The sequence below is a fragment of the Nuphar pumila genome, chromosome 16 (assembly GCF_984573655.1).
Source record: "Nuphar pumila chromosome 16, dmNupPumi1.hap1.1, whole genome shotgun sequence".
Taxonomy (NCBI): Eukaryota; Viridiplantae; Streptophyta; class Magnoliopsida; order Nymphaeales; family Nymphaeaceae; genus Nuphar; species Nuphar pumila.
The window spans coordinates 59524399-59535604 of NC_143264.1; positions in this window are offsets into that span (position 1 = coordinate 59524399).

The following is an 11206-nucleotide window of genomic DNA, read 5'->3' on the forward strand; positions in this document are numbered from 1 at the left end:
GGTTCTGTGCTGCTGTGTGACTGAAAATAGTTGTATGTGTCTGATTATAGCCCCACCCAGTGCTGGGAGCATGTTCAGGTATCGGTCTGTGTTCACATTCGGGCCTGGGAATATCCAGCAGTTCTTATCTGATGCAGGCTCAAGGCTAACTCTAATTGTTCCTGGTCCAAAACTAGATCCACTGCAAATCAGGTCGGGCTTGAGGAACTTCAGGATGAAGTCATGGTTCATTTAGATGGTGCAAGGAAAAATGTAGAATCCAGTTTTGACCAATAGGTTATGCAACCAAACAAGGCAGCGCCATCGGCTGACTTAAAGCAACTGACTAAGTCCTGGCATCATCTTCACCCATACCTCAGGCTGGATTTTCAGTAAGACTAAATTATAATTGGATGATGTTAAAACAAAAAAGACAAAAGATATATTAGGCCATTTTAATTATGTGATAAAGGAGAATATCCCCTAGTCATTTCCCCAATAGAAATCTAATCCGTATGCCTGTTCATAGGGAAGTTTGTCCTTTTGTCCATGGCCTTGTGTGCATGCAAATGGTTTTCAATCCAAGATTTCTTGACGCGGTCAGCAAATCCGCTGTTTTCACTTGTTAGAGAATGTTTTATTAGTCAAATATTAAATTTTTGTCCTCATTCTCAAAGAATGTGACAATCTGGCAGATTAGTTATTTACCACATTTTATCCTTCCTATATTGTTGAAATTGTTGTCCTTCTCCCAAGGGCAGGTTCTTACATGTTATGTTATGCAGCCGTGTATCGTTGGAATGGCCACTTCCCATTCGACTTACATAGTGTTGTAGACAACATTAGATTTAGTAAAACAGGTCAAAAACTTGAACATTGGTAATCATGCTGAGTTGTCTCAGTAAGTCCATAAGCCGATTGACTAATGAAAGAACACAGAGTCAAGGCAACACTAACTCAGTTGTGATCAGATCTAAAGCCAGCTCGGCTCAATTGTCTCTCAGCCAGACTCATCCTTGGTCATTGTTTGGTCAGAAGAACAGCGCAGCCAAAGATTCCGAATTGATTCATGGTGCACCCAGGTTATCCACCAAAAATCCGATCCGAGACAAGGGTGCTTATGATAGACTAGGAATTTCAGCTGAAGTTTCAGTCTTTCAGCCCTTAAAACTTTGGTGTAAGCATGCCATTAACAAGAAGGTTTGCTGAATGAAACTTGGTCTTGGTTGAGCCCAAGAGTTGTTAGATTTGGTCCTAAACTCGTTGGACTAACCCATGCTAATGATCCATTGATCCACAACATAAGCAGTATGTGTACTACACATTGACATTAATTCTCTTTAGTAGAACCTTTTAATTAATTGAATCCATTAATTGTTGTTTTCTATTGAAAGGAATCAAGATTGACGAGGTGTCGGTCAACCTGATCTGTGTAGACTTGGAATAAAAAGTATCACTGGTTGATTCCTTGGACCCAATTGAGGACGATTTATACACTACTCCCTGTGCCCTGATGCATACAACAGCACTACAACCAACCATCCATCCCCGTGAAGGAGGCATAGCAGCACTTCCTTGATGTACTTGGAACCTTTTCATTCAACACAGGGGTGGGCATTGGATCGGCCTGGCCCAAGCCAGTTTAGAGCTCAGCCCGTCGGGCTTTCAGCATGACCCGGCCTGAAAACGACCTGTCCCATTTAGTAGTAGGCCGGGTTTAGGCCCAGTTCTTAAAGGGGGCTGGGAATTAGAAAGTGAGCCATGACCTGGCTCATTGGCCCAATGGGCTAATGTTCAGTGTGTCGTTTGGGCCCAAACCAAACCCATTTGTTCAAGATGGATGCATGCATGGTAATGCAACATCATAGACATGCTAAATCTCTTCCACATTCTATCAAAGACAATGATGTCAATGGTAAACAAGCAGTAACCCAATTAATTATCTTTATAGTTCTCATAAAATTAATGTATGTAATTAGGTAAATAGTAAAAATTAACAATTTTACCATGCACCCAACTAATTATCTTTCTACTTTTCATAAAGTTAATGCAACTAAGAAAAATGGAAACCTACAAAATGGGCACTGTGCTAAATGAAACATGAACATGAGGACTAAACATTAAAATCCTATTTTTTTATATCCGCATTTATCCCAATGATCTAAGAAATCAAAATATAAGTGCCAACACTATACACAAATGTAACAATGTCTAAGTGGAGTGGATGCACTAAATACAAATTTTCTGTAGTTTAAAGCTAATTACCACAACCACATGAAAATGAACATCTTACTAAATTAAAGAAACAAAACTAGAAATAGAAACTCACATGAAAATGAATTAAACAAGCAAAAAAATAGGATAAACTATTGAACATGCAAACATAACTTGAGAACCATGCAATTATTCACAAAATAATCGATTCATACAAATGTTTCAAAAAATAACTGATTCATGCTAAAAATTTCAAAAAATAATTGATTTAGTCGTTCAAGATGTGCTTACCAGAATATCTCGTTACCAATAATGTCTTTGATGTTCAAAAATTCAGCGATTAAGTGTCGCCGCATGATAGAGAGCAAGCAATAGCGCTGCAAAATTTTGTTGGAGAAAGACAATTGTGAAAAAATGGATTGGGGACCACAAAACCATAGTTTAAGCAAAATAACCTCATAATGCAAACCAATGCTTTTGAAAAAACAATTGTCACATTTAATGCTCATATGAAGATTCACAAAAAATAAAAAAATTCACATTAAAGTCTTGAGAAAATTTGTGAATTTCATGTCCAACATGCTAATGTTCGATAAGTCCACAAATGAGGTAAGAATATCAACATATATAAAAGATGCTCGTGAATCATCTTGCAAACGTAACGAGAATGTTCACACATGAGTGACGACATTCACAACATGTATTTGTGAATGTCAACATGCATTTGCAAATGTAAGTGATGAGTATTTAGTTAAAGGAGCTTTACAAGTTTTCTTGTGAAGGTTATATTATATTTTCAAAGGTCGCACTGTATTTGTGAAGGTCAAATCAGAGTGAGAATGTCAAAGACATTCGCAACAGGTGACTACGAATGTCAACACAAATTTGTGGAGCTTCGTTAGGAGTATTTGCTTAAGGTAGTGTATTTGTGAAGGTAGTTGTACTATATTTGCAAATATTTGCAAGTGATAGCTTTTTTATCGAAGGTTTAAACTTCCTACAGTGTACCTATATATCTCATGAACCTTAGCAGGTTCACATATACGAAGGAAAAAATGTTCTACAAATGTCAAGAATCATAGATTTTGGATGTGTGGGTGATTTTGTCAATTTGGTAGGTATTTTGGGAAGCGTGCCATTTTGCAAGGACAGTACGATCATTTTTTGTTAGTAAATTATATAGGAGAGGAAGCATATATATATATATATATATATATATATATATATATATATATATATATATATATATATATATATATATATATATATATATATATATATATATATTGTGTGTGTGTAGGAAAATCTGTATCATCAAACGGGCAATCCTTGAACGAGCATTGAATTATGCTTGATCGCCATTAATTCATTGGCCAAAAATTAGCTTTATTGGTGGTCAACGATTACCGCTAAAGGCGGTTTTAATTCAAATGGGCATGCGCTCACTTGACATAACATCGAACACTTTCAGGATTCTCTCTCTCTCTCTCTTTCTCTCTCTCTCTCTCTCTCTATATATATATATATATATTGTGTGTGTGTAGGAAAATCTATATCATCAAACGGGCAATCCTTGAACGAGCATTGAATTATGCTTGATCGCCATTAATTCATTGGCCAAAAATTAGCTTTATTGGTGGTCAACGATTATCGCTAAAGGCGGTTTTAATTCAAATGGGCATGCGCTCACTTGACATAACATCGAACACTTTCAGGATTCTCTCTCTCTCTCTCTTTCTCTCTCTCTCTCTCTCTCTCTCTCTCTCTCTCTCTATATATATATATATATATATCAGGAGGACCACCCAACCAGAGTAAGGTTCAAAATCTACAACCAACGATGATCGAACAACTCCCCCTCTCCAATGCTTGAGCATCTCATCGATCGGACCTCATATATTTGTTATTTATAATTTATTTAGTAAGAAATAGATTTTACACAAACACTATGCAACATATAGGCATATTTTTTGAAATGTGAAAAATCCGACTCACAATGCATTTAAAACTTTACAATACAAAGTGTTGTGGGTTGTCGATTTTTAGCGGTTTAAAAAATACATCTGAACATCAAAAATTTAGAAAGTGAGCCATGACCTGGCTCATTAGTCCAATGGGCTAATGTTCAGTGGGTTGTTTGGGCCCAAACCAAACCCATTTATTCAAGATAGATGCATGCATGGTAATGCAACATCATATTAAATACTCCATATTCCATTCACATCATAGACATGTGAAATCTCTTCCACATTCTATCAAAGACAATGATGTCAATGGTAAACAAGCATTCTCATGAACCCAATTAATTATCTTTATAGTTCCCATAAAATTAATGTATGTAATTAGGTAAATAGTAATAATTAACAATTTTACCATGCACCCAACTAATTATCTTTCTACTTTTCATAAAGTTAATGCAACTAAGAAAAATGGAAACCTACAAAATGGGCATTGTGCTAAATGAAACATGAACATGAGGACTAAACATTAAAATCCTATTTTTTTCATATCCGCATTTATCCCAATGATCTAAGAAATCAAAATATAAGAGCCAACACTATACACAAATGTAACAATGCCTAAGTGGAGTGGATGCACTAATACAAATTTTTCGTAGTTTAAAGCTAATTACCATATCACATGAACAACCACATGAAAATGAACATCTTACTAAATTAAATAAACAAAATGAAAAATAGAAACTGACATAAAAATGAATTAAACAAACAAAAAAATAGAATAGACTAATGAACATGCAAACATAACTTGAGAACCATACAATTATTCACAAAATAATTGATTCATACAAATGTTTCAAAAAATAATTGATTCAGGCCAAAAAATTCAAAAAATAATTGATTTAGTCATTAAATATGTGTTTACCAGAGTATCTCGTCACCAATAATGTCTAGGATGTTCAAAAATTCATCTATTAAGTGTCATCGCATGATGGAGAACAACCAATAGCGCTGCAAAATTTTGTGGAAAATAGTTACCAAAAATTTTGTTGGGGAAAGACAATTGTGAAAAAATGGATTGGGGACCACAAAACCCTAGTTTAAGAAAAATAACCTCATAATGCAAACCAACGCTTTTGAAAAAGCAATTGTCGCATTTAATGCTCATACGAAGATTCACAAAAAATGAAAAAATTCACATTAAAGTCTTGAGAAAATTTATGAATTTCATGTCCAACGTGCTAATGTTTGATAAGTTCACAAATGAGGTAAGAAGATCAACATATATAAAAAATGATTGTGAATCATCTTGCAAACATAACGAGAATGTTCACACATGAGTGACGACATTCACATGTATTTGTGAATGTCAACATGCATTCGTGGATGTAAGTGATGAGTATTTAGTTAAAGGAGCTTTACAAGTTTTCTTGTGAAGGTTATATTATTTTGCAAAAGTTGCACTGTATTTACAAAGGTCAAATCAGAGTGCAAAAATTGAGGACATTCGCGACAAGTGACTATGAATGTCAACACAAATTTGTGGAGCTCCTTTAGAAGTATTTACTTAAGGTGGTATAGTTGTGAAGGTAGTAGTACTATATTTGCAAATATTTGTAGGTGATATCTTTTTTATCGAAGGTTTAAACTTCCTACAATGTACCTATATATCTCATGAACCTTAGCAGGTTCGCATATATGAAGGGAAAAAATGTTCTACAAATGTCAAGAATCGAAGATTTTGAATGTGTGGGTGATTTTGTCAATTTGGTAGGTATTTTGAGAAGCATGCCATTTTGCAAGGACAATACATTCATTTTTTATAGTAAATTATATAGGAGGGGAAGCATGTGTATATATATATAGGGAAGGGGGACCACCCAACCAAAGCAAGGTTCAAAATCTACAACCAACGATGATCAGACAACTCCCCCTCTACAATGCTCGAGCATCTCATTGATCGGACCTCATATATTTGTTATTTATAATTTATTTAGTAAGAAATAGATTTTACAAAAACACTTTGCAACATATACTCATATTTTTTGAAATGTGAAAAATATGACTCATAATGCTTTTAAAACTTTACAATACAAAGTGTTGTGGGTCGTCGATTTTTAGCGCTTTAAAAAACACATCCAAACATCAAAAATTTATAATCCAAAACATGTTCCTCACTAAATGAATGCTAAAATTTGTTCATCAAAGAAGGAATGCCATCGATTATCATCAGTTGTAGATTTTGGACCTTCATTTGGTTGGATGGTCCACGCTTCCCTATATATATATATATATATATATATATATAGAGAGAGAGAGAGAGAGAGAGAGAGTAGCATTGAATGTGCCTGGCACATTCATTTTTTGGGATATTTTGAGCTTTTAGCACAATCTTAACTATCGCTAAAGCATTGTGTGAAAAAACCACCTTTAGAAGTGGTTCAAAAACACTTCTAAAAACTTTTTTTTCCAAATAAATGATGTTTTGCCGCTGATCTTGAGCAATCAGCTGCAAAGAAAACATCTAATTTGTGTTTGATGATACGCCTCTCTCTCTCTATATATATCTATCTATCTATCTATATATATATATATATGAGATAATATTGGCTACAATAATGGGTAAGAAACCCCTAATTAGAACTCATAGTAAGAAATTGTTAAGTTTTGACCAAATTAAACTTTGTGGATACATTTAACATAGTCAACATAGTAAAAATTGACTCTTGAAAATTATTTTTTTTTGCAAGAGAATAAAACATTGAATTAATCACAAAGCTTCATACAAGAGAAAGGGTTAAAGAGAGATTGGGCATAAGAGAATACAAGAAAGTTGTGGCAAAAAGTCAATTAGGTGAGTAAAGGTCCCATTTTTGACCAACAACAATGAGAACATCCATTAAAATACGACAAAAGTATGACTTGAGAAGTAGTAACTTGATTACAAAAAGTCCTCGAATTTCTTTTTGGCCAAATAGATCACCATGCCAAGATGAACCAACACCGCCATACATAACGCCAACAAAAGCTATGAGAGAATAGGACCAAAAGAGATGTGAGGAGAATTCCTCATCGTTGTCACGTAGAACACATATGTTAGTACATGAAGCCTAAGTTTTAGATCAATTGAATCTGTCTGTTATTGAAAATCCCTCCATTAACCTTATCCAACTTCAAGAAAATCAGGGCAAAGACTTTTATCAAAATAGAAAAAATCATGGTAGAGGAAGATATTAGGGATATCAAAATCGTGGGTGAGGTCAGGGCTATGACAAAAATCAAAATTATCAGAATCAACATGGGCATGGCCAATTTCAAAATCGATCAATTATTCTCAAAAATCACCCATAGGCAGATGCATCAACAAAAAAAAGTTTTGGTTATAGTTTTCTCACATATTCCAATCTAGTCCACCTCAAACATACAATGCATGCCCTCTATCGTACGGAGATGATAGTTGGTTCTCAGATTCAGGAGCCACCCACCATGTAACTAATGATCTAGCCAACTTGTTTGTTCAATCTGAATATCGATTCAGTAAAGGTTGGCAATGACTAAAGTTTGAATATAAATTGCATTGTCTCCTCTTACATATCTGGTTATGATTCTTCTCTTATGCATAATAAAATTTTGCATGTGCTTGACATAAAGAAAAATCTTTTTTCAATAAATAAATTTATGCAGGATAATAACATGTATGTTGAATTTCATCCTGACTATTGTTATGTTAAGGATCAAACATTGGGGAGAGTTCTCATCAAAGACACGAGTAAAAATGGTCTTTATCAAATTCCTAGGGAAAGAAGCAAGCATGCAATGGTTAGAGAAAGGACTTCATTGGAGAAATGACACCAACGATTGAGACATCCATCATTTAGAATAGTTCAGCAAATAGTCAATAAGTTTAGATTACCTTTTTTATAAAACTTTTTTGAGTGAAATTTGTGAGGCCTGCCAACTTAGGAAGAGTCATAATCTTCCATTTAATTTGGCATCTCTTATTGTTTCTAAACCATTAGATATTGTCTATTTTGACATTGGGGGTCTGCATCAATTATTTTTTATGATGGTTTTCGATATTATATTCATTTTGTTGATGCATATTCGAAATACACTTGAATATACATGCTAAAAACTAAATCTTATGCTTTAGTTGCTTTTCAAAATTTTAAAATGTATGTTGAGAATGTGACAAGGAGAAGAATCAAGTTTCTTCACACCGATTGGCAGTCAATATAGGGCCATAGCTCAATGTCTTGACCTATGTGGCTTATGTCACCAGATATCGTGTCCACACACACATGAGCAGAATAGGAGCTCAGAGTGAAAACATCATCACATTATTGATATTGCATTTACTCTATTGGCCCAATCGGGTGTCAGTCAAAATTATTGGCCATATGCTATGTAGACTGCAATTTACTTAATCAATCGGCTACCATCACCAACTACAGGTAAAAAGAGTCCTCTTGAGGTTCTACTGAAAAGCCACCTAAATACAATTTCCTCAAAATTTTTAGTTGTGGGTGTTATCCATGTTTGCGACCATATAAAAATCATAAGCTAGATTTCAAATCTACTAAATGTGTTCTTGAGCTATAGCAATCAGCATGAGGGATATTATTGTCTTGATCCCAAAACCAAGAAAATTTTTATATCATGGCATGTTGTGTTTGATGAGTCATAGTTCCCATGCAAACAACCTCTCTATCAAGATACCACCACTAGGACCACCGATTGCCCACCGGTACCCATCACTTTGAGTGGATCGACTTCTCATTCCCCAAGACGGTTTCTTGTTACCAACCAATCTAGGTCCTCTCCTACCATCGAGCTTCCCACTGACCTACCCAAGCCATCATCTCCCTTTGTCACGTCTCCTACTTATGAGACTCGTAGTCCTAGTTTGGATCCTTCCCCTACCCATATTGTTTTTTCGGTTCCCACCTACATTCATTCCATGATTACTACTTTCAAGATGGTACACTTAAACCTAAATGTTTCTCTTCTACTAAATGTCCTCTTCCACATGCACTTTTAGCTGAACTCTATATTGACCCTGAAAATGATGCTCACCTTCACTATAGCCAATAAAGACCTCTGGTGGCAAAATGCTATGGTAGACGAATATGATGCTATGTTAAGGAATCACATATGGTCTCTTGTTTCACCACATTTGTCTCAAAATGTGATTGGTTACAAATGGATTTATAAATTAAAAAGAAGACAAATGGTTACCTTGAACACTTCAAAGCTTGCCTCGTTGCAAAGGGATTTCATCAACGGGAGGTATTGACTATTTTGAAACCTTTAGCCCAATTGTCAAACTCACTACCATTTGGTTAGTTCTTTCTATTGTTGTATGCTTTGGGTGGCAGGTTTGTCAACTTGATGTTTATAATGCCTTCTTAGATAGACCCCTTCAAGAGGAAGTTTATATGGTTGAACCTTTGGGCTTTTAGGATCCTCAACGACCACACTATGTTTGTCATCTACACAAGGTATTGTATGGCCTCAAACAAGATCCTTGTGCTTGGTTTGAGAAACTCAACTCTTGTCTTGTTCATATGGGTTTTTGCTATTTATATTTAATAATGGCTATCTTGTCATGTTTGTTCTTATTTATGTTGATGATATTCTAGTTACCGAGAATTTCTCTCAACTGATTTACTCTTTGGTTGCATGTCTCAATCACATGTTTGGTTTAAAAGACTTGGGTGTCTTACATTTTTTCTTAAGTGTTGAAGCTTCCTTCAACCTAATGGTTTAATGGTCACTTAGAAGAAATACACCTTTGATATTCTCTCTTGCACAAATATGTTGGGTGTCAAACCGTTATCTACTCATCTTGTCGTCAATTCTCACCTATCGACACTCACGGGTGACACCTTTGAAGATCCTACCTTGTATCATTATGTAGGGGGTCCTCTCCAATATTTGAATCTAACATGTCTTGATTTGGCATTTGTTGTAAATAAAGTGTGTCAATATATGCATCGACCTGCTTATGAATATTGGAACACCGTCAAGCAAATTCTACGGTATCTCAAAAGAACTGCTCATTACGGTCTTCTACTTGATCCATCTACGTCCTTTGTTCTTATGGTCTATACTGATGCTGATTGGGTCAGATTCCTTGATGATAGAAAATCTACTAGTGCTTATGTGGTTTTCATTGAATGTAATTTAATTTCTTGGAGCTCTCAGAAACAATTTGTTGTTGCTAGGTCCAACACAAAAGCTGAGTATCGTGCTCTCATCAATGCCATTGCAAAAGTTACATGGATAGAGTATTTCATACGTGAACTTGGCTATCTGTCACCCGAGCCTCCAACTATTTGGTGTGACAACATTAGTACTACTTATCTTTCAGTGAATTCTGTTATGCACTCCTGCAGCAAACATATTGAACTTAATGTTTATTTTGTGTGCGATAAGGTTGCTAAAGGCTAACTTTGAGTTCGTTATCTTCCTACTTAAGAGAAAATTGATGATCTCCTCTGTGAATACCCCAAATTTTTCAAAGTTTTGTAAAAATGACCCTTTTGCCCCTAACCCCATTTTCTGAGAAAATCAAGTCATTTCTTCAGTTTCTCTGAATTAAATTCCATAAAGCTATATTCAAAATTAATTCCGGATCCGAATCCAACACTTTAAATCCATATTTCCTCCAAAAATCTGGATCAAAAACCCATTTATGAAGAAATTTCCTCAAAATAGCTTTTAATTTCTCAGAAAAACTCCCTTTTTGTAAATATTTTACAAAAACACAAAAAATAGTTTTGACCTTTTGGTTTCTCGTAAAAATCTAGGATTTTTATTCTAAAAATACAAAAAAATGGAGAAATAACGCAAAAAAACCAATTTTTTTTTGAAAATTTACGAAAAAAATGAGTTTAAGCTTTCTAAATCAATTTTGCTAAAAAAATCAATTTTAAACCGTTTTTATAAAGAATCTTTTACACGGAGCCTCTTTTTGGAAAAACCAAAATTTATTTTTACAAAAGAACCCTTTTTAGGGTTTCTCTTCGAGAGACCGTGAAAAAAAAAGGGAT